Genomic DNA, 24,071 nt, shown 5'->3' with positions numbered 1-24,071 from the left:
TTCCAACATGAGAGGCTCATTTTCTGACACTGTACCAGACAATGTTCCACTGCTACTCATAAGGTTCTCATTGGCTTTTTCTTTTCAGAAGTTGAGTTCTAGGCCCTTCTTCCTAGTCTGTCTTAGTCTGGAAACTCAGCTGAAACCTGTCCGCCATGGGTAATCCTGCTGGTATTTGACTACCGGTGGCATAGCTTCCAGCATCACAGTCACACGCAAGCCCCTGCAGTATGACAAGCTGACAGACATGTTGGGGATATATATACCAGTATAGTATATATATAGGTAAATAGATATATGAATGCATGGATATATAGATAAATAGATATGTAAACTGAAAACCAAGCCTGTTTCCATGGAGTCAATTCCTACTCATAATGACCCTATAGGACAGAGTAGAGCTGCCCCATAGGGATTCCAAGAAGCGACTGGTTGATTTAAACTGGCAACTTTTTGGTTAGTAGGCATAGCTTTTAACCACTGCACTACCAGGGCTCCATAGATAGATAGATAGATACACATAGATATACACAGATGTATATCCCTTGATATGCATAGATGTATACCCTTCTTTGTCATAGAAGCAAAAACTGTATAGATCTTGAAGTTTAATTTTTTTCTTAAGTTTGGATTTTTATTGAAATCTTGTGTTAGGTATCAAACAAAATCTGCTTTCTTCAGATAAAAATATTCTCTCATATGTCTTCAGATCACTATTAAGTCTAACTGATCCCTCAATGTCTTATTTTTATTGTCCTCATGAAATGTTCATACACATTTAGCATGTTCCTAAAAGAGTTTTTATCACGTAAAAGACCTTACATAATTACCTCTACCACTGCCTCCACTAATAAACTTTCCTCTTGAGCCTCCACTGCCACTATTTGCCCTTGCCAAGGAAGGTCCAAGTCCTCCAGGACCTCTGGAAGCAGGATCACCAGGACTTGGCTGATAGAATGTAGAACTAAGTGTTCTTAATGGTGGAAAAGGACCCCTGTTAAAATTGCCTTGGCCTCCATGAATATTGTTGTAAGTTCCTTTAGGAGTATTCTGAACACTCCCACTGGAGCCTCTTGTCCCGTCTCTACAACTGTAGTTTTCTTTGAAGCAGGTGGTAGGAAAAATCTGTTCTGACTGTGAAAAGCACCACATTTTCCTTGATTGCCTGAAAATCCACTATAAGTAGAAATCTGTGATACTTCGAGTAGCCACTTCAGTGGGGTTATTCCATCTTAAGGGACCACTTCTTTACTTTCAGCTGCAATGAAGTCATCCACATGCATAGATGGTGGTCTACTTCTCTTTTTCTGACAAAAAATATCATGGGGTCATATGCACTGTCCAAATCTGCCCCTGCCTTTTCTCTTGGTGGTGAGTCAACACGGGCTCATTTGGCAGGGTCAATGTGTTCAGATTTTCCACTTGAAGTTATAAAGTTCTCAGGTCTTTTTCTTCCCAAGCTAGAATCTTTTATCAGTCTTGGTTCTCCCCAGAGATGATGGTTCTGACAAAAATGAGCTCTCTAATTCTGAGTGCAAATCAAAATCACTACAGCATTTTTCAGAGAGTTCAATTAAGTGAACCTTTACAAAATCCAGATCTGTATCATCTCTTCAGCCTGGAATGGAGTGAACCACAGATTTCAACTGATCATCCATGACATTGGCTAGCACATATGCAGCCCTATTGTTAAACAAGTTCTGAAGAGATTCTGGAGCTGAAAGTTCTAATTCGGAGTGGTAAAGGATCACTTGATGATTCCAGCATCTGCTTAAGTCCAAGTATATTGTCCAACAAAAAACCCAGATTGTCATCATCTTTTGAATGTTCTAAAACAAACTTCTCTAGTTTAAGGAAAAAATTTTCTGGACTTTCTTCTTGGCTTTGTAGAAGCTGTCTTAACTCTGAAGCGTTAATACTCATTGTCTGTAATGGATGATTGTCCTTTACTTCCATGAGACCACTACCATCTCCACAACATCCCATTGTGTCCTGGTTTAGAATTTGTCTCATAAACTCTAAGAAAGAAGACGCAGGTTCTCCCATGTTGTTATTAAATGTGCTGACCACTCATTTCAGTAAGCTATGCAGAGAGCTACTGTTTTTCCTTAAAGAGCTTTTTAAGTGAAATAATCTATAATCATGCTGTGCAAGAAATATCATTGTTCTGACACATGTCAGTAAACAGTTGTAACTGCTCTTCGGGTTAGCTAGCATAGCCAATAGACAGTCATAGATTGAGGCCACCAGTTCCTTGTTTGGTAGAGAATTGGATAATTGCTCTGTTTTAGTTCAGAAATAAAACCTTCAGAAGAGCTTGGCGAAATAAGTGCAATGTCCTGGTCACAGAGAGACTGCAAAATGGATGTTATATAATCAACACACTGTTGATGAATAACGGTCTCCAGGAGAATGCACCAAAGCTAATAGGTCTTGAAATATCTCCGCATACCTTTTACCACCTTTGATAATTCCATTAATTTGATGCAAAATAGCTAATTTACTACCTTTGTATGAATCCAGAGCATCGAGTAGAGCAAGCAACCTGGCGGTTTGGCTAGAATACTGTTTTTCTTTAACTTCTGAAGTGCTTTGCAAGTCTTCTACAATCAAATCCTACACAGTTCTCATAATCAAAAGTGTAGTTGGTGAGGCAAGGTCACACAATTGAACACAGATACGCCGTAACGTATGTTCAATGGGCTAGCAGGTTGTGCCAGAGAAAGAGCGAACGATTTATTGAAGCAACTTTGCTTGAAAACGAGGTGCATGCTCCACAATTTTCAGGTGTTGAGTGCCACTGATACATCATGTGGCTCAATAACCTGAGTTGCTGGCAAGGGCAATGGAAGAGGCAGCAGCTCTGAAAGGAGTATGAGTCCAGAAAAAAATCTCTCAGAAACCTTCAAGATTGAAGAACTTCTTTTAACATTAAAGACCAGAGTCTCTTCTGAGACTGCGAGTTTTTCATTAACTCCTTGTGTAAAAGTCAGTAACATATTAAAGATATTGTTCTGAATTTTCTGTTCATCACTATCCAAACAACCTGAGAGGGGAATAGAGCACAGGAGCATGTGTAAAGTAACAAGTACTGAAGGAACATGCATGTCCTTAAATTCAGAGGATCCACCTCTCAGGAGTTCTGTTAACCGTTTTAAGAAGAGTGAGTGTGCAGTGAGCCATTGAAATGGTAGTAAGTTTATGAAGAGTAATCTCCATGTTGACATGGAGCCTCCATGGCTGAGTCAGAGTACCATTCAATTTTCGTAGAACCTGAATAAAGATGTCCATTTTTTTTTTTTTTTTTTATTCCTTCAGCAGAAAAAAGCTGAACTCCATCAAGATTCCATTTCAGGTCTTTCCGCTGACTTTCAAGAGAAAGTGGTGGGCTACCACATTCTCTTTGGTAAGACCAACTCCTTCTGGGATCATCAGTTATCAATACTCAGTTAGGTTTAAGATACAGCTAATTTCAAATCTAAGGTTTTTTAGAGGTTCAAGCCACTTGCCAAGTTCTTGCAATTTAGCGTTATTTTCATTTGCTTTACAAAACTTCAAGAGAGATGCTGCATGTTGTTCAAGCATTTGGACATCACTGGAAGACTGAACCACCACCAAAATAAGCATGCATGCATAATTATAAGCTACTGACTTCTTAGAGTCACTTAAGGCTTTTACTCCATTAGAGTAATAAGACTTTGGAGATTTTTCCCAAGACTGAAAACATGGCCAATAGCCGATCTTCCCACAGGATTGTGAAGAGTTCCCAAGAGTCTGAACAGTCAGCTTCCTCACTGGCTGTACAACACTGAAAATGGCTGAATGGTTCTGTAATACACTGCAATGTTGTGTTGAATTCTGTAGCCACAAGGTAAATGCATCATCAGTAACACCATCAGGTTGGAGACCTTCCTCTTCATCTTAATCATAAAGATGACATAGAGCTCTGATCAACAAATTTGTTGCTTCACATTTCTGACATAAAAAAGAAGACCTTTTTGTGACTTTAAAGCATCTTTTGTGGTTTGCAGCACACCAGGATGAGCACTTGTTATAGGAATTGACAGAAGCAAGGTAACCAACCCCAAGAAGTGATGAATGTGAAGATACCTGAAGAGAACAGGGTATGGAGCATCCCTCTCTGGAGGTCTAGTAATACGTGCTGTCATTGGGCAAGACTTAACAGGAGGTTGGACCATTGTATGAGGTGCACTTTCCATTAAATGAAAAGCTTCTTCTAGGAGATTTATAAGCTTTTCAATTTCCCCTTCATTTATTTTTGACGATTTAAAAGATCCATATCCATAGGCACTTGTATGTCATTTTCATATTCTGAGTTTGTTCTTTCAAGTCTGGCATCTGTGTCATGATCAGGTTCACATTAATTAGGAATAGATAAAGTCTTCTCTGCTAAATCGTCACCAAGTCTTTTAATTCTGATAAGTTTCATAGAAATGACAATTCTGAAGGATAGCTGAGCCAATGGTGACAGCCTGCATTATCTGATTGAAAAGTATGAGCTCCAAAAGTTTTGATTGCTACTTTTTTCACTCTGCCTACCTCTGAAAAATCTTTCATTCCTTCTGTCATACTAATGACATTGTCCAAAGTTTTAAAAGCATTTAACTTAGGGGAAAATGAGACATGAACAGCAAACAGGAGCTCAAATAATCCACCTATCACTCTTGCTTGTAGCAGTCCCATGACTTCTTGAGCCCCACATTCTGCTAGTGAGGAGACTGATTTGGTCCCAGCTTTGAGCTGTTGGACATTTAAGGTGATGGGTTGGCCACGGGCAACTTATACATATAAAGCTTGCATAGTCCAGTCTACCAACTGGCCAGATCTTGAAGCTATATTAAAGCCTACATAGCACAATGCTAAAAAAAAAAAAAAAAAAATTTTTTTTTTTTTTAGCACAATGTATAATTACTGTTGAAATAAAATGCAGTTAAATATTTTAAATTTTCACTCAAACTTTCACTTTATCTCATTTTTAAGATTTTATTGACTGAAATTTTAGAAATCACAAAGTCTGCTCATCCTGACCAATTAATTGATATGAATATAACCTTAAGACCCTGGCTAGGGATGGAAGCATGTCCCCAGGTGATTTCAGGTGTGTCTCATTGTAATTTTTATCTTTTGGCTTTTTTAAATTCCTCTAGAATAGAGAGAACTTGTCTATAGGTCTTTAATGCTGGGGATCCATCCAGTTTCTGATAACTGCATTAAGACAGCATTTTTTCTTATTTTAACCCTCATCAATGTCCACCATTCTTTCTTTCTATCTATCTATCTATCTATCTATCTATCTATCTATCTATCTATCTATCTATCTATCTATCTATCTATCTATCTATCTATCTATCTATCTATCTATCTATCTATCTATCTATCTATCTATCTATCTATCTATCTATCATCTATCAATCTGTCTGTCTGTCTGTCTGTCTGTCTGTCTGTCTGTCTGTCTGTCTGTCTGTCTGTCTATCTATCTATCTATCTATCTATCTATCAGTCTGTCTATCTGTCTGTCTAGCTGTCTGCCTAGCTGTCTGCCTAGCTGTCTGCCTAGCTGTCTGCCTAGCTAGCTGCCTAGCTAGCTGTCTATCTAGCTATCTGTCTAGCTAGCTGTCTATCTAGCTATCTGTCTAGCTATCACCTATCTAGCTAGCTATCTAGCTAGCTATCGTTTATCTATCTACCTACCTATCTACCTATCTATCTATCTATCATCTATCTATCTATCTAATCTATCTATCATCTATTTTTGTAATTGGGAGGGCTCTTTTCTTCAAAAGCTCATATGGCCCACTACATGGGCAAGCCTTAGGCCTCAGAGTATGAGGGCCTTGAGGTCTCATCCTGTCCCCTCCCTTTCTGGGGCTCATTGTCATGGAGAAGACTTGGGCAATTCTAGGTATTTATGAAAGACAAAAGTTAACTTAATTGTTCAAGATAATTTCAAGAACCATTTTTTTTTCTTTTTTAAGACAGAATTAAACTGTGTTTAAGTAGATTTGAAAAACCTTTGTCAGAACAAATTCACTTGCATCAATTCCTGGGAATATTTAAGTGACTAAATTTATATAGATGCTTATTTATCATTAAACTAATGAGAACAAAGCTCTTTAAGGAATATTATAATCTAATTTAATAATACCATCAGGAGGTAGGGAAATTTTCATTTTCATAACCCTATCTTCTGTGCATTTTAAAGAATCTTTTAGAGAATTTAGTATAATTTTAGTCTTTTTGAGGCCCCATTATATACCAATCAAAATAAACAATTCATTCCTTTTCAGTGCACTTTTCAAATGAACCAATTTGTATCAAAGTTTCTCAGAGAAGCCACTGAAAGCCCAAATCATAAGACTGGCACAAGAAGCAGTTATTGTTGGAGCTGAAATTTAAAGTGACCTTACGATGGCACACAGAAAAAACAAAAACAGAAAACCCAGACTGAACATTCTCTCTAAATCAAAACTGAAGTCCTAAAGACAAAATTTCATCCAGTTTTATAGGAAACCCACCATAAAATTTGCCCAGGTGGATGGCATTTTTGGAGAGAAGCACATATTCAGCAGTCTGTGGAGCCAGCTCACACAACAGGCTTATAGGGTCTATACCTTTGCTCTACCTTATGACTTTCCTTTTTAGATGATCAACAAAAGCATAACACTTTTAAAAACACAACAACACAAAACAAGATAACATACATGCACACGAAAGTAGTTGCTACAATTATGAGCTGTTTTCAGTCAGGTTGACTCATTTGAAAAATTCCCTGGGCTCCCTTGGATCAAATCCAACACCTTTTGCTGAGCTCTGCTCAATATCCCTTGAATCTAGTCGAAGGAAAGTATTCAGATAATGCAAATGGTAAACTCCCTTTGAAATCCAAACACCAAATAGAAATTCCCCAAAGTGAAAAAAAAAAAACAGAGCAGATGGGAACCCATTTCCCCAAACAGACAGAGCAACAGAGTAATGTACTAAAGAAAGGACTCCCATAGCTGCTCAGTTATAAACCCAGACAGTTTGATATAAAAGAAGTGGAACTCAAACCCAGGAGAATTTAGCACATTTACCAAATTCCCAAACAGTAGTGAGGGAATAATTGGGCATAAGGGGCCCTGACTGGTACCATGTTATTTCATCTCTCATCAAGAATGGGCCGCTCAACTCAGTGATCTGCTCTGAATCCCCCTTTTGACACCAAAAAGTGATAAAAAGAATCAAATCTCAAAGAAATTGAAACATAAGATTCATTCTGAACAGTTATTCTATATGCATATAGGGTGACAATTTTGATTCCACAAAAAGCAAATGTTTCAAAGTTTGCCAGTTGCAATGGAGCTTATAAGCAGAAGAAGACGGAGAAGAATAAAAGGCCATCTCTGGCTAATCTTAACATGTTTGATTGAACCCTGCCCTCCCCCTTTTACTAAGATCAACTGATACCAGATTACAAAGTGGTCTCTGACCCTCCACCCACCTGCAGCCACACCTTTTGAAATTCAGATTTAGTAAACCTGATTTTGAGCAGATTAGCTAGTTTGGGTGAAAGAAAAACCACTGGTACAATTAATTTTTGCCAGTAGTTTCTTTACAATGAATATTTGGTTTTATGGGTAAGCAAAACAAAATCAAAAGAAGGTATCTGTTATTACTTTTTCTCTTTGACAAAAACTAATAATCTGGCAAATAGACATCTTTAAAATACTTAGTTATAAGAATTTTCCTTGTTTTTACTGTTCAGGGGAGGTTTTGAAATAGGGATTTTGATAATCCGAAAGTCTCTACAAGCTTATTGGTGTTATTTCTCTGTAGTAAGCAGTTATATTAAAAATCACCCTCTGACTTTAGAGATCTGCCTTTCAAAAATTATCTACAAGCCTCCCTCCTTGCCATGAAAGGGCGTGCTTATTTGTTGGTAAACAAATGAATAATAGAGTAAAAAAAGTGAAACTGGAAGTGGAGGCCTGGAGCAACATTAACAAAAAACACAACACATTTCCTTTTTAAGAGAAAAGACTTTCTAAAATTTTAAAAAGCTAAGATGTCCCCTTGAAGACTAAGGTGCAACAGACCACGTCACCTCATATGCATGCAAAAGCTGGACAATGAAAAAGGAAGACTGAAGAAGAATTCATGCATTTGAATTATAGTGCTGGTGAAGAATATTGAATATACTATAGACTGCCTGAAGAGCCATCTAAACAGTCATGGAGAAAGAATAGCCAGAATGCTCCTTAGAAGTGAGGATGGTGAGACTTCATCTCACATATTTTGGACATGTCATCAGGTTGGACACATCATCAGGAGGGTCCAATCCCTGGAAAAGGACATCATGCTTGGTAAAACAGAGGGTCAGTGGAAAGGAGGGAGACCCTCAATGAAATGGACTGACACAGTGGCAGCAACAGTGGGCTCAAATTGTGAAGATCCTGTAGGGCTGGGCAATGCTTTGTTCTGTTATACGTAAGGGCACTATGAGTCAGAACAGACTCAATGGCACTTAGCAACGCAATACACTTCAACAATGTGGGGATTGCCTGTGTAATCCCATTGTACACAGAATGTTGTTTGTAAAGTATGCATGAATTGTTGCTTCCCCCAGGACATTTCATCTTTAAAAAATTTTAAACAAAGTTGGTTCCAGATATATCCCTGTTGGTGTATCAATTAATTAAAAACACCTCTCATCCTGTATCATTGCTTGTTACTTAGTTTATTTCATGACATTTCCAACTTCCAGCTTCATAGATTTGAAAGAAGTTCATGTTTTGTGCTTCCTTTCTTGTTTTTTTTCCTCCTTGCTCCTATTCCATCCAGTCCTCTCTTCCCGTCCTACATTTTCTCTTCTCTTATTTTCTGGGGTTGTTGACATTTCTTTCTTCTTCCCTCTCCATGTTCTCTCACCCCTAATTCCCTCTCTTCCCTGCTGTCAGCTACTACACCTGGGAACCTGTAATTACCAATGTAATTGAACAAACTGATGACTGGATATTAGAAATGGCATGTATTTGAAAAACACTTCAATTATAATCATGCAAATATACCTAATGTATCACAATTTTTTTGTACTGCATTGGGCAAATCTGCTGCAAAAGACCTCTTCAAAGTGTTCAAAAGCTACAATGTCCCTTTGAGGACTAAGGTGCACCTGACCCACGCCATGGCATTTTCAGTCACCTCATATACATGTGAAAGCTGGACAATGGATAAGGAAGATGGAAGAGGCATTGACACCTTTGAATTACAGTGTTGGTGAAGAATATCGAATATTCCATGGACTGCCAGAAGAACAAACAAATCTGTCTAGGCGGAAGTACAGCCAAAATGCTCCTTAGAAGCCAGGATGGCAAGACTACATCTCACATACTTTGGCCATGTTATCAGCAGGGATCAGTCCCTGAAGAAGGACATCATCCTTGGTAAAGTAGAGGGTCGGTGTGGAAAAGGAAGACCTTCAACGAGATGGATTGACACAGCGGCTGCAACAGTGGGCTCAAGCATAACAACAACTGTGAGGATGGTACAGGACAGGGCAGTGTTTCATTCTGTTGTTCTTAGGGTCACTATGAGTCAGAGTCGACTCGATGGCACCTAACAACACCAACAATATCACAGTCTACCTGTGTAAATCACTTAGGAACCTCAAGCTTTTTTTTTCTAGATAGAACATGTGGTACCACCGAAACCATTTGATTTACAGAAGTGTAATAAGACATTTTAATGCACCCTATTTGGTTATAAAAACAATACGTGCTAATTTGTTATCTAATCTCACCAAGAAAAGCAGTAGCAAATGTTTTAAAAATTATTTTAAAACATGGTAACTTCAAAACTTTCTACGAAAGTAGGAAAGAGAAAATAACCATTATCCAACCATCCAGAACTGACTGTGATTAATATGAAAATATATATTTCTTCCTTCTATTTTCTGTATATTCCTATATAGTTGGAATCATGCTAATTATATAGTTTTGTATTCTTTCATTTAATCACCTATAATGAACATTTTTCTATGTCATTAAAAATGTTTAAATATTTTATTTACTGCATAATCTTCCATTATGTGGATGTTGCACGATTTATCAGTCTAATATTGTTGATCATTTAGATTGTTTCTTATTATTCATCATTATAAATAATGAAGCCACGAATATCTGTGCACAAAGTTTTTCCCTTATTTTGTATCAGGTTTTCAGAAATATTTTTACAAGTAGATTTTTGGGGTCAAAGTATGCCTTTCTGGGGCTCTCAGTGTGAATTGGACAGAAAGGCAGAAGTAGTCCTCACTTCCGTGACGGGTGTGAGAGTGTCTATCTGACCATGATATTATAACAGTATGATACATTATGCAGTAGTCATGTTGACGGAGTAGACTTACTTTTTGCCAGGTTTTTAAAGCCAATTGAACAATTTTACTGTGGAATAATTTTTAATTTCCATTCCCAGGTTTTGATTGGCACCTACCTTTTATCAATTTTAACACTGCTACAAAGAGAAAGAAGAGTTGTTTCTATTTTCTAAAGTAAACATTTAATTTCAGGATAGTTTTAGATTTACAGAAAAGTTGCAAAGATAGTAGGCATAGTTCTCACACACCTGGCACCCACTGTCTCCTGTTGTTAATATCTTACCATACTGTGGCTTATTTGTCACATCTAAGGAACTAACAGTCGTACAGTACTACTAACTAGTTTTTCTTTCTGTTCCAAAGTCCCATCCAGGTTACCACATTACAGTAGTTGTCATTTCTTCTTAGTCTCTCTGGTCTGTGCCAGTTTCTCAGACTTCCCTTGTTTTTGTTGACTTTGACAGATGAAGGTATTTCAGCCAGGTATTTTGTAGAATATTCATGAATTTGAGTTTGTCTAATGTTTTTCACATGATTAGACTGGAGTTGTGGGCTTGTGGGAGGAAGACCACAGGCATAGAGTGCCATTCTTACAACATTCATATCAAGGGTACATACTATGAGCATGATATCACTGATGAGGCTAAACTTGGTCATCTGGCTGAGGCAGCATTTGCCATATTTCTCCACTATGAAGTTACTTCTTTCTTTTCTTCCAATGTTCTACTCTGTGGAACCAAGCCACTAAACGCATCTGACACTAAAGGCAGGGTTGGGGTTGAGGAAATTAAGTTTCACCTCTTGGAGGGAAGAGTATTTACATAAACTTTTTGTAATTCTTTTGTTGAGAAGTTGTTTTTAATTTTATAAAATCAATGTCTTGTGGCGATAACCACTGGCACATGTCTTTAAAATAGCTATGTCTTTTGTTTATAAGAGAAATAGATATCGAATGTACCAAATTTGGGAATTACGGAAGTATAAAACAGAATATAACCATTATCTTGGTGTTTTTGGATATGGCCCAAAATTCTTGATTATACCTTTGTGCTTTGCTGAACAATTACTATCCATTAGTAACTTTGGGAGGTCATGAATTAATTGTCAAACAGGTTGGCGTTTACACCAAGCTAACTCACTTGTAAGAACATTACTCTCATTAGAGTTAAGGTTACTGAAAAGGTCTCAAATGGTGGGTAAACTCCAGCTGTCATCCAGGGTGCTTTGGAAAATTCTCTGGAACTCACCACACACTCTCCAGAGTCGAGTGAACTATTTGTGCCATTTGGATTTTGATAATAACGCTATGTGTTTTAGTGTATAAAATACTAGTGTATAATTATTTTATTATTAGGCATTTTTAATGTTTTATGTTACTTATCACATCTTGGGGGCATAAATATTTTAAGGTGGTTAATTAAAACAAAAATGGACTTACTTTTCCAGGTTAAAGACATATATCAAGTTAATGTTATAATCTCTTTGATCTTGGTGAAAAGATTAACTCATTGTCTAAGTCTGTTAGAAGTATGGCTAATTAATATAATTACTTTTTATTTTCAATGTTTTCAAAACCGTCAAAAAAAGCTTTTAAAGATGAAAAATTGAACAATAGCTTCCTGTCTTTCCCAATAATAACAGAGGAGCCTTCTTAGGATATAAGATTTTGACAAAATTCTGGAAGATGGAAAGTGATACAAGTAGTAACCAATGGCCCATGCAAATCACAGCTTAGCGTGTGCACGCTGGTGGGATATGGACTAGAGGAGAGTCGATTTGACCCACTGAACCCTAGAGGGGCCCAGGTCTACAGCAGCCAGATGTGGTGAAGGATGGAGGCGTGGAACTGAAAACAGAATCATTGCCTGCTTTCCCCATTTCAGGCAGAATTGCAGCAGCCAGGTATTTATCCCCCTAAGCAGGAGACTGGAGTTTTCTTTTCTGCAAGAGTTAGATGGCTCAAAAAACAGATCTTTATATTCTGGCATTTGGCAACTCCCGCAGTCATAAAGATCAGGTATTTGCTAAACTCAAAATTGCTACATACATACAAGAGTACCTGACTAGCTTTTTAGCAGCCCTCTCTTAAATATAATGGATAAACAAGGATATCAAGACATTTTAAGAAGACGTCCAGCATGAATGAGGCAAAACAAGGTAAATACACATGAAAAATGGTTTTAGAGAAAACAGATGACGCAGGAAGCAGAAAGGAATGTAACAAGCAGACGAGCAAACCTCAAAACCTTTAATTAGTGTCCTTGGAAATATTCTAGAATATATTGTGTCCATAAAAAAAGAAGAGGATTTTGTGGAAGGGAACAACTGTAGAGCAAGAAAGAGCTCTCTTAAAAAAAAAAAAAAAAAAAAAAGATTGATGAAATTTCAAAAAATACTAATAGAAATGTTGGAAGATAAAGTCAAGGAAATTTCTCAAAAATTTGATAAAAAGGACTAAACCAAAACCAAACCAGTTGCCCTCAAGGCAGTTCTGACTCATGGAGACCCTATGTGTTTCAGAGTAGAACTGTTCCATAGGGTTTTCAGAAGGAGATCACCAGCCCTTTCTTCTGAGGTGCCTCTGGGTTGATTTAAACTGCCAACCTTAAAGTTAGTAGCCGAGTGCTTGTATGTACCACACAGGGCCTCCTAATAATGACTAAGTGTTGGAAAATATAAGCCTGAATAAATAAAGAAAGAAAATATAGGAGCACCATGAATGCAAGAAGACCCTCTGAAAGGCATCAAATTGTGAAATTTCTGAATAGCACAGGTAAAGAGAAGATCCTAAACTTTTTAAAAGGAAGGACTAGAAGCCATCCAAAAGGAATTAAGATTCAAGAAAATACCAGGCTTCTCAATTTTAAAAATCATTGGTCGAACAAAAACAACAATAAAAGAGAGAGAGAGAGATGTCAAAGGCAGAGATCAATGGATGTAACCTTGAAGAGCCATCAAGGAAGGTTCATGGATGATGGCCAGGCAGCTGGCTATGGAGCTGCCAGTCCAGTATGAACGGGGAGATGGTGCACTCCAGGGGATGTTTCCAGGGAAAAAAAAAGTCAGTAGAATCGTATGTGGTATGTTGGGGATTTAAAAAGAATGGATTGCAATAACAAGGAAGGCAATGCCATAAGAAAAGAAAGGTAAATAGAAATTCCAGGAAAAACAAAAAGTTGTACAAGAAATGAAGTACAAGGAGAGCATGCTACTTGTCTTTGCATTGATCACCATTTACAGAACAGCATTTAATAACCCATACAGCATAGGGACTAACTTATTAGAATAGATACCGGCCAATAAGGTGTTATCAGTACATACTGGCTGAATACCAGGCCTGCCTTTACATTGCTTTAATAATGTAAACACTCTATAAAGCTTTGACCAAAATAATGCTATTGGGAGAGTGGGGGAGGGGTGGTATAAGGGAACTAAATCCTCACCCGTTCTACGAGGCACAGTGCTTCAGTGTCTAAAACGGGTAATGAAATGACAGTGTGTTATTTAGAAAGATGTAGATAACTTAGAAGAATAAAGTAGAAAAGTCAAAAGTAGTTACCTCTGGGGACTTGGAAGGGTAGAACAAAACATTATTGTTTTTCATAATGGGCTTTTAAGGAGTATTCCCCTTTTTAAACCATGTGCATGAGAGACATATGAAATTATATAACATTTGAAACATTATGTAACAACCAAATGCAATACATAAACTTGATTAAACTTTGGATTAGGAACAAAAAAACAATAAATAACTATTGCTGGAATGTTTTTAAGCTTTGTGTGTGTGTGTGTGTGCATGCACGTGTGTGTGTGTGTGTGTGTGTGTGTGTGTTTGGGGTACCTTAATTTTCCTGATTTGCCAAGGTGTGGATAGTCTCTGAAAACCTCAAATTCAGGGCAAAATTTCCCACAAACTGCAAACAGGGACCGTACTTGAAACTTCTTTTCATTGAGCAGAGCTAAGTGGGTCATGTATACCATTACTAGTATTTCTTCACATGCTTAATGTTCGAGCTGGTTGAGGGTGGGAGGAAGGGAGATAAAAAGCTCTCAATGACCACATGATGGAATAGTGCAGTGTTTTTCAAAGGGTGATCCATGCATTATCCATATCAGAAACAATTCAAGGGTATCTCATTAGATTTATTGAATCAGAATCTCTGGGCGAGGCTCCTGGGAATGTGCATTTTAAGTAAGCTCTCCATATGATTTTTATACACTAAAATTAGAGAACCTTTGACTTAGTGGGTCATCGGGTGGCTGGCTTTCTTTGGTGGTGGCATTTTTTAATTTTTACAGCTCTACTTTATTGGGCTGAGTGGCTGCTCTTCTGTTTATGACTTACACTTTCCTCCTTAAGTACACTATTTAGTGAATCTGACAGCTCTCGGGAATTATAACTTAGTAAACACACTCAGTTCCACATAGCATCAAGTGAGAAATATAGGAAGAAGGCAACTTTTCTACCCTGATGTGAGCAGAAAGTTTTCTTTCGGAACCAAAACCTTCCAGAAATAAACAACTGTTGACCATGCTGCAAGTTGAGGAAACTCCTGGTTGCAAATGCCGTCGCTGTGAGGAAATCCAGAGAGATAACAACATTTACTGAAGGCCGGGCACTGTTCGTGTGATTTTTTATGTACGTTACCTCATTTAGTTCTTAACATAACTTAGCAAAAATGGTGTTATTATCCCCACTTTACAGATGAGGAAGCTGAGGCTCAGAGAGACCAAATCACTTGTGGAAAGCTACACAGCTTAGTAGTGCTGCAGTTGAGTGTTGAACCCAGCCTATTTTCAAAGCCTGGCTTTTTCTACTATAGGAAAACAAAACTGTTTCTAGTAGTTTAGGAGGAAAAGGCCAGGACTCAGCATCTACAGTTGACCTAGAGACTTGGTAATTTAGTCTATTGCAGATTTCAGCCTTAATTCATTTGAGGAATTCCAAAATTGGAGATCGAGTTTGATTCTTTCCAAGAAATCGGCTGAAAACCAACCTCCGAGGCCAAGAAGTTCCCTGCGATGTGTTGGAGGTTTGACTAGAGGCTTCAGGCATTGCTTCTAGCTCTAAGATTGTATCAAAATGAAAGAGAAACCTATTAATTCTCTCTGCTCTCAGATTCCTCCAGAGCGCCCAGTACATGCCCACCCTCTGCTGATTCTCCCCTGGTTAGCGTAGTTTCAGCTGGCCCTGCCTCGTGTTACCTCAGGAAAGGCCTTTCCATAGAGGAGGAGGAGTTCTCACCCTTTCCTGCTCGCTAGGGAGACGTGAAACCTCACAGTTACTCCTGAGGCCTGGAGAAGAGAGAGAGTTTGAATTGATTCTGCCAAGAATTCTTTAGGTTTACGCTGTGTGGGTCTTTGTATCGTCCCCTCCTTATCCCACCAGCATCTCGTTGTGGAGTGTGATTTGGGTGTGTGTTACTGTGTCCCATACTTGAGGCCACACCTCCTGGCTCTGTCAACTCAGGGTTGACAAGTTCCCCTGACAACTATTCCAAAAAAAGCCCAGTGCCGTTGAGTCGATTCTGACTCATAGCGACCCTACAGGACAGAGTAGAACTGCTCCATAGAGTTTCCAAGGAGCGCCTGGCGGATTCGAACTGCTGAGCCTTTGGTTAGCAGCCGTAGCACTTAACCACTATGCCACCAGGGTTTCAAGTATTAGCAGACCCTTTATCTTTTCCTTCTCCTCCTCCCTCCCAGCCACTCTGCCATCAGATCCTATCTACATTTTTCATCCACTCACACTTCAGTGTTCCTCCTTCTGCTCAAAATCTTAAACTGACATCTTCAAATTTTAGTTTTCTACTAGCGGGGGCCCTGCTGCCCTCTCACACATTCAGCTCTCCTTTCTTCAGCCCTCAGGCAACCCACTGCAAATCATTCTCTGAGAATAACTCACTCCATTGCTTGCAGGCTCTCAACTCCGTGGTTTGGCTGAAGGGACAGTGCTTCCATTCATCGTGCCTAGGGGCCTAAGGTCCCAGCACAGGCTCTTTCTCCCATCCCAGAGATGGCTCATGCTCACTGCCACTGCCTGACCTTCCTCTCATCAGGCTGGGTGGGCAGGACCCCTCTGCTAATTGCTGAGAAGGGTGAGTTTCACCAGAATGGCAAGTGCTAGCTTATTAAAATATGTCTCTGTGAATTTCTACAAAAACTCAACTTCTGGCCCAGGCATCTGGGGGAATGCTCCTTAGACTATCATAATAGCTAATATCTCACACTTATTAGGCACTTACTGTATGCCAGTTAGGAAGCCCCGGGTGGTAAAAATGGTTAATGCACTTGACTGCTAACCAAAAAGTTGGTGGTTCGAGCCCACTCAGAGGCACCTTGGCAATCCACTTCCAAAAATCAACCATTGAAAACCCTATGGAATACAGTTCTACTCTGACACACATGGGGTCACCATGAGTCAGAATTGACTCGACGGCACCTGGTTTATATGCCGGATCTCATCTAAATACTTTACATGAACTCGTTTAACCCACAAGACAATTCTTAAGTTAGGGAATAAGTTATTGTCACTATATTTTCAGATGAGGAAACTGAGCCCCAGAGAAGTTAGTTGCAGCACAGAGATGGACCAAGACAATCGGACTCAGAGTCACTGTGTTATTCTGCTTTTGCTGTGGCTGATGCTATGATGACATGATCTACTGTGTATTTGTTGGCTACTTACCGTATGCCAAGCCTCTGCTAGGCATTTCACATGGAGTGCCTCTAATAGTAATAATCCTGCAAAGGAAGACAGATTTTGCCCCATTTTACAGATAAGAAAACTGGTGCTCAATATGGTAGGTAATTTGTCTAAAATCACACATCTTGTGCTGTTTCTATTATGCTGTGTTGTAACTTTTTGATTTTAGTATTCTTTTGGAACCGATTTCATTAATTTTCTAATGAAGAGTTGTTTCTACCTACTACTCGGACTCTGATCTGCCAGAGTGAATGGTTTTGTGGGTCCTAAGGTTGTGTCAGGCTCCTCTGAAGGACATATGAGAAGCATGAGGACGTGCAGTTGATACTCCAGGGCTCTCAGGGAAAAACACCCTCTGAAAGTGAAGTTTGACATTGGACCCCACATAAGGACAACCCCAGTCCCAGGCTCTTGCTGGGACATCTGCACCCCTCCTGTTCTGGCCTAGGGGTGGTGGCAGCCTCCTGACACCTGCCATATTCACTCCTGGTCATCCATTTTCATTTTGGCAGTTGTGAAATTTTTGTACCTAGTTAGCTCTACTGACTCTTCAAAGCTGTGTGCAGTGGATTGGTGTTCCCCAGCTGGCTCCTGACTTACTTGTTTAGGAAACACAACTTGTTACAGTGAAATAACAAGTTTGCAGTTTGTTTTACCTTCCAGGCAAGTCCTGAAATGTGCCTTTGATTACAGCACTCATCATGGGGCATCGGTGGTAGAGTGGTAGAATTCTCGCCCTCCATGCCCATGATCTGGGTTCAGTTCTCAGCCAGTGCATCTCGTGCACAGCCACCAACCACCTGTCGGTAGAGGCAGTTGTGTTGCTATGATGCTGAATAAGTTTCATAAGAGCTTCCAGGTAAGGTGAGTAGGAAGAAGGGCCTTGTGAGCTACTTCCAAAAGTCAGCCAATCAAAACCCTTGGATCAAAATGATCTCATTCACCACCAATCATGGGGATGGCACAGGACTGGGCAGCATTTCATTCCATCGTGCATGGGGTTGCCATGAATCAGGGACCGACTCAATGGCGGTTAACAACAACAACAACACACAGCCCTCATCACTGTATGATAAATATGCTTATGGATTGCTCGCCTTCACTAGTCAGTTGCTAGAAATATGCAGTCCAATATGGTAACCACTAACCACCTGTGGCTATTTAAATTTAAGGTAATTAAAGTTAAATGAAATTAAAAGTTTAGTTCCTTGGTTGCATTAGCCACATTTTAAGTGCTCAGTAGCCACATGTGCCTAAGGGTTACCAAATTGGAGAGTGAAGATACAGACTAGCTCCATCATCACAGAAGTTCTATTAGACAGCTCTACCCTAGGAGGTAGGGGCCAGATCTTCTGTACCATTATGTCTCTAACACCACCCTGCCACATAGTAACTGCTAGGTGAATGCATCAAGAGAACGCCTTCTGGGTTCAAGCCTGAATTGCCTTAAGGCATATGGGATAGTAGGGCTCCAGAGATTAATTTGAAAAATCTTCATGAATCAGTGGCATTACCCTTCTGCTCCTTGGAGGTCAAGCAGGCAGTTCCTGGCATCACAGCAGAGGGTGGGGTATACCTGCCAGAGTCCTCCCAGTGTTCCCAGCTCTCTTTGTCCCAAGACTGCTGTCATCTCTTCACTTCTGCTGGCTTATGGCCCTGGCTGTATAGTAAATGAGTACAAAATTTTCTGCCTCTCGAAAACCAGCAACAGGAAAGTTACAAATTCTGGGAGCTGGGATGTCTTTAGGGCTGTACCATGTGTTGTGGAGATTATAGAAGTTCAGTCTGCTGTCTTTGCCTTCACTGGCCTCCATTTCCTCTAAGCCACAGCCCTGGAATCCATAGCACCTAAGGAAGTGCCAACCACTCAGTGCTGTGTTCTGTGGGGAAGGGCTCTGTGATATAGGACTCCAGGTCTGGGCTCTAGACACATTGCTGCCAGAGGCCATGGGCTAGCCTCTAAGCTTCCCTAAATCTCTGTTTCCACATTGATGAAGTGCCAGGTTGGGAGTGTGTGGGAACTAAGCCCCTTTCAACATGAATATGCTAGAGCTTTGCTGTCCTCTTTTCTGTTGTTTTACGGACATCAGCCATGTCTTCCTGGCTGGCTGGTAAACCTTGAGGACGGAGCTCAGTACTCCTCTTAGAGCTCTTAGCCTTTGACTGGTCGTGTAATAGATGCAGTGACGCTCCATTTGGGCAAGTTGGGGTGGGATTTTATCCCCTGTCCTATGTGTATGAGGAACAGGTCGTATGTTGCTAATGATGTATGCACTATGAGGAGGTACTCGGGGTACTTCTTTATCCCAAACCATTTTTCTTTTCCTGTTCATGATTTCAGAATATATTGACCATGTTGTCTTCATGACCATGGGAAGAAACAGGTTAATCTTGTAATTTCTGATATTTCCAAATGAAAAGGAATTTCTTCCCAGGTAGGATGATGAGTTTGTGCAGCATGGTACCACTGCACAGCTCCAGGCACGCCATTCACGTTTTCGTTATGTGAACGGTACCTCTTTGAATTGTGCAACACAGGGCCTGGCATGTTATAGTTGATTTAGTAAGTCTCTCCTATGTCTTTTTTTAAAATTGTTGTAAAAATATTAAAACACACGCACAACATTTACCAATTCAACATTTTTCACATGTACAATTTAGTGACATCAACTACATCAATCATGTTATGCAACCATCACCAATATCTTTAATGAATAAATTAACAAGTAATTAGTTTAATAATTCCTGAATTTCCCATCACCCTCTCTCCTATGTCTTTTATAATACCATTTGTTCTTATCTTTCAGTCTGCTGGGTTTTACCTGTGGTTCTCCTAGAGGCATGACAGCATAGGTTAGGTGACTCTTCAAGGTCTCTAGGCTCTGTGATTCTAGAACACTTTATTCACAAATTCCTTATGAGATGCTATCGATTTCCCACTGGACCCCACATCCCTGGCACAAACTTAAATTTAATATCAAATATATTGAGATGTCTAATACTTTGATGGGATTGGAGGGGAGGGAGGAGAGTGTGTGGGAAACTATTCTTAAGCTGACATCTTGAAGAAAAAAAAGTTAGTTCTGATGAGTCTTTGACGGTCCTTCCCCCACCCTTCCTTAGCAGGGAGCAGTAAAGGTTCAGTGCCAAACAATTGTACCAACGTATCTCAGCTCTGTCTCATTTTACCAGCTGGGCTTACCTGAGGAGTAGAATGCAACATGAAAAGTCTGAGTTAATGGGGTCTTGGAAAATTCACCCACCTTAACAAATCTTTTCTGTTGGCCAGTCCCTAACACTTGAGATGAACCAGTAGAGGTTTTTTTCTTTTGTGCCAGGTGATGTTTCCTGTAAAGGATTAAGGATAGGCTTAAAACTAATTTGTGACATTAGAAGTCAGGATAACAGTTGCCCTTACAGGATGGTTTGGACTGTGAGGGAGATTAGAGGGTTTCTAGGCTGCTGATAGTGTTTTATTTCTCTCTCTGGGTGTTCCCATTTTGAAAAATTCGTGGGGCTTTACAGTTATAATTTGTGCATTTTTCTATATGTTAAACTTTACTTAAAATTATTTTTTTTAAAAAAAACATAGCCTTGGGAAGCATTCACAGATATTTATAACTTAGTTAAAACAAGTTAGTGAGTTTATTTCCAAATAAGAGTTAGCAGTGTGCAGAATACTGGATACTGGATGGTAGGAGAGCAGATGATAGCAAATGTGAGATGGTAAATCTGTCTTTTCTGAGCTTCAACCTGGGGCTCATTCTGCCCAGACTCTGCTGGGTGCAGGGTACAAGTCCCCAGTGAATTGGACAGGTGCACTTTTCTCTCAATTCCCTCATCAGTCCCCTTCAAAGGGGTAAGAGGTGAGCAGGTTGTAGAGAAGACTGGAATGAAGAGGCTTTTTTGGTTCAAATCCAGAGCAAGGAACAGGAGCAGATGATTCCCTTGGGCGGAGAAAGCATGGAGCCAGCCCTTCCTTTGGAAAGCAAACCAAGGATGATTTTTTCCAGCATGACCTGGCTCCAGTTAGATGAGAAGAGACCAATAAACTGTGACCACCTGGGTGCCAGATGTACAAAGCTCTGTTTTCTGTGTTGGAAGAGAGAGGTGAAGATCTCAGCTAGGAGATCTTTCCAGCTCACCTGTCCCACAACCATAGAGTGCCTCTTCATCCCCTCTTTTGCCCAGTCCCTGCTCTGTAACACACACAAAGAGTCCTGGGACAAATAATTCCTGATTTTAGGTAAGCAAATGTCTAGCTTCCCCTCCAGCTGGTGAGTCATCGCACTCTCCTAGGTCTCTATGCAGCTTCTGACAAGTATTTAAGCAGTGTTGGCAAACAATATTGATATACAATGGACTGGCTACTAGAAGAATGAGCAAATCAATCTTAGAAGAAATACAACCAGAATGCTTCTTAGAAGCAAAGATGACAAGACTTCGGCTCACCTGCTTTGGACATGTCATCAGGAATGACCAATTGCTAGAAAAGGACATCATATTTGGTAAAGTGGAGGGTCAGCAAATATGAGGGAAACCCTCAGTGATATAGATTGACACAATAGTTTCAACAATGGACTCAAACATACCAACAAGTCATGAAGACGGCACAGGATCAGGCAACATTTCATTCTGTTATACATAAGGTCGCCATGAGTTAAAGCCCACTAGATGGCAACTAACAACAGCAAGGTGCACACCATCAGGCACCATGGAGACTGAGGCTTGCAGTGGCAAAGAACACAAATGAAAATAGTAGACTTTTAGGAAAATGCTTCTTTGGTTTGCAGGCATTCTCAATCACACTGCCCATAAAATAGCTATGTTCTCAACTGGAATTCCATCTGTTTCTTCTGCACCATTCAAGTCCAAAGTTTGGGACTGAGAAAATTCCAACAGATCCTTTTTGTTTTTTCTTCCAGGATGTCAATACTGGGCTCATAGTAGTTGCATAAAGGGCCCCCAGGCCCAGCCTTCCCTAAGAGTCCTTGACTTCTGAGTTGCTTCCATGGAAGACACAAGCTTCAATAGCTATAGGCCTATGTTCTCCCTATGCACCCGGTTTCTGTCTCAGAGTAGAAGTGGAATCAAATTGCAGCATCGCACAGGGTCTTTATTGGAGTTATTTTGACAACTCATTGTAGAGACTTCAGGGAAAGATGTTGAGAAGAAACAGCATGTCTCCCAGGAAATGTCAGCATAAAAGCAAATTTGAAGTCAGATATAACTGCTATTAGAGTTGATAGTTAAACATTACCACCCTGCATTTGTAAAGCAGTTTTCAGGGAAATTTTAGAAGCTTTTTCTCATTTGATTCTGATAACAGCCCTATGAGGTAGTAGGCACTTCCCCCATTTTATACATGAGGACATTATGGCTGAAAAGATCAAAGGACTTACTCAAGGTCACACAGCTCTTTTGACTCTTAGTCAAGTGCTCTTTTTTCTGTCCTCCTTGTTACTAAACAGGATTTAAGGTCAGTAATAAAAATAGGAACCCAATTGTGAGATTTCTGTTAAGATTTGGTTATATTGCTGGCTACAATGAAGGAAACATTTTTGAAAGACATCTAACTTAGAGGCTTTCCAGTAAAGAGCAGGCTCCTTTTTTTGTGGAGCGCTCTTGCTTCCTGGACTACAGGGAAGCTCAGCTCAGACTTCAGAGCAGGGCAGCCCTGGATTGCAGAGACTCAGTGAGGGGAACTTAAACTTGGAAGTCTTTTACAAACTCCCTAAGCCCCCGATGCTTCCAGATTATTTTTGAAAACTTAATGTTCAGTGAACTGCTAATTTGGCTCTAGAGACCCTAATACAAAAAAATGATATAAAACCAGAGATTTGATTTCTTTTCTTTTTCATTACTGTACTTTAGATGAAAGTTTACAGAACAAACTAGGTTCTCATTAAACAGTACACATATTGTCTTGTGACCTTGGTTAACAACCCCATGACATATCAACACTCTCACTTCTCTACTTTGAGTTCCCTATTACCAGCTTTCCTATCCCCTCTTGCCTTCTAGCATTTGCCCCTGGGCTGGTGTGCCCCTTTAGCCTCATTTTGTTTTATGGGCCTGTCCAGTCTTTGGCTGAAGGGTGAACCTAAGGAGTGACTACATTACTGAGCTAAAATGGTTTCCAGGGGCCATACTCTTGGGGTTTCTTCAGTCTTTGTCAAGCCAGTAAGTCTGGTCTTTTTTTGTGAGTTAGAATTTTGTTCTATATTTTTCTCCAGCTCTGTCTGGGATCCTCTACTGCTCCCTGTCAGAGCAGTTGGCAGTAGCAGCCAGCCACCATCCAGTTGTACTGGACTCAGTCTGGTGGAGGCCATAGTAGTTGTGGTCCATTAGTCCTTTAGACTGATCTTTCCCTTGTGTCTTTAGTTTCCTTTATTCTCCCTTGCTCCTGATGTGGTGAGACCAGTGGAGTATCTTAGACAGATGCTCACAAGCTTTTAAGACCCTAGGTACTACTCACCAAAGTAGAATGTAGAACGTTGTCTTTATAAACTATGTTATGCCAATTGAGCTAGATGTTCCTCGAAACCATGGTCCCACTAGCCCTCAGCCCAGCAATTTGGTCCCCCAGGGAGTTTGGATGTGTCTATGGCACTTACATGACCTTGCCTTGGACAAGTTGTGCTGCTTCCCCAGTATTGTGTACTATCTTACCCTTCACCAAAGTTACCACTTATCTGTTTGGTGTTTTAGTGTTTTTCCATCCCCACAGCTCCCCTCCCTCATAACTATCAAAGATTGCTTCTTTTTGTGTGTAACCTTTTCATGAGTTTTTATAGTAGTGGTCTCATACAATATTTGTCTTATTTTTGATTGACTTATTTCACTCAGCATAATGCCCTCCAGATTCATCCATGTCATGAGATGCTTCACAGATTCATCATTGTTCTTTATCATTGTGTAGTACTCCATTGTGTATATGTACCATAGTTTGTTTATCCATTCATGTGCTGGTGGGCAACTAGGTTGTTTCCA

The 24,071-nt window shown here is 39.8% G+C and overlaps 1 protein-coding gene and 1 pseudogene across 1 annotated transcript in view; one reads left to right on the top strand and one right to left on the bottom strand.

Moving 5' to 3' along the window:
- The window catches only part of ADAMTS12 (ADAM metallopeptidase with thrombospondin type 1 motif 12), a 449,533-nt gene that overhangs the window by 165,465 nt on the left and 259,997 nt on the right, over positions 1-24,071 (top strand). The gene's annotated exons all lie outside the window — the stretch shown is intronic.
- Positions 805-19,568, bottom strand: LOC126061531 (protein virilizer homolog; annotated as a pseudogene).

Source organism: Elephas maximus, chromosome 2 (assembly GCF_024166365.1).
Source record: "Elephas maximus indicus isolate mEleMax1 chromosome 2, mEleMax1 primary haplotype, whole genome shotgun sequence".
In the NCBI taxonomy this organism is placed as follows: domain Eukaryota; kingdom Metazoa; phylum Chordata; class Mammalia; order Proboscidea; family Elephantidae; genus Elephas; species Elephas maximus.
Note: the sequence above shows the minus strand (reverse complement) of the source record. Positions and strands in the feature narration are given on the sequence as shown.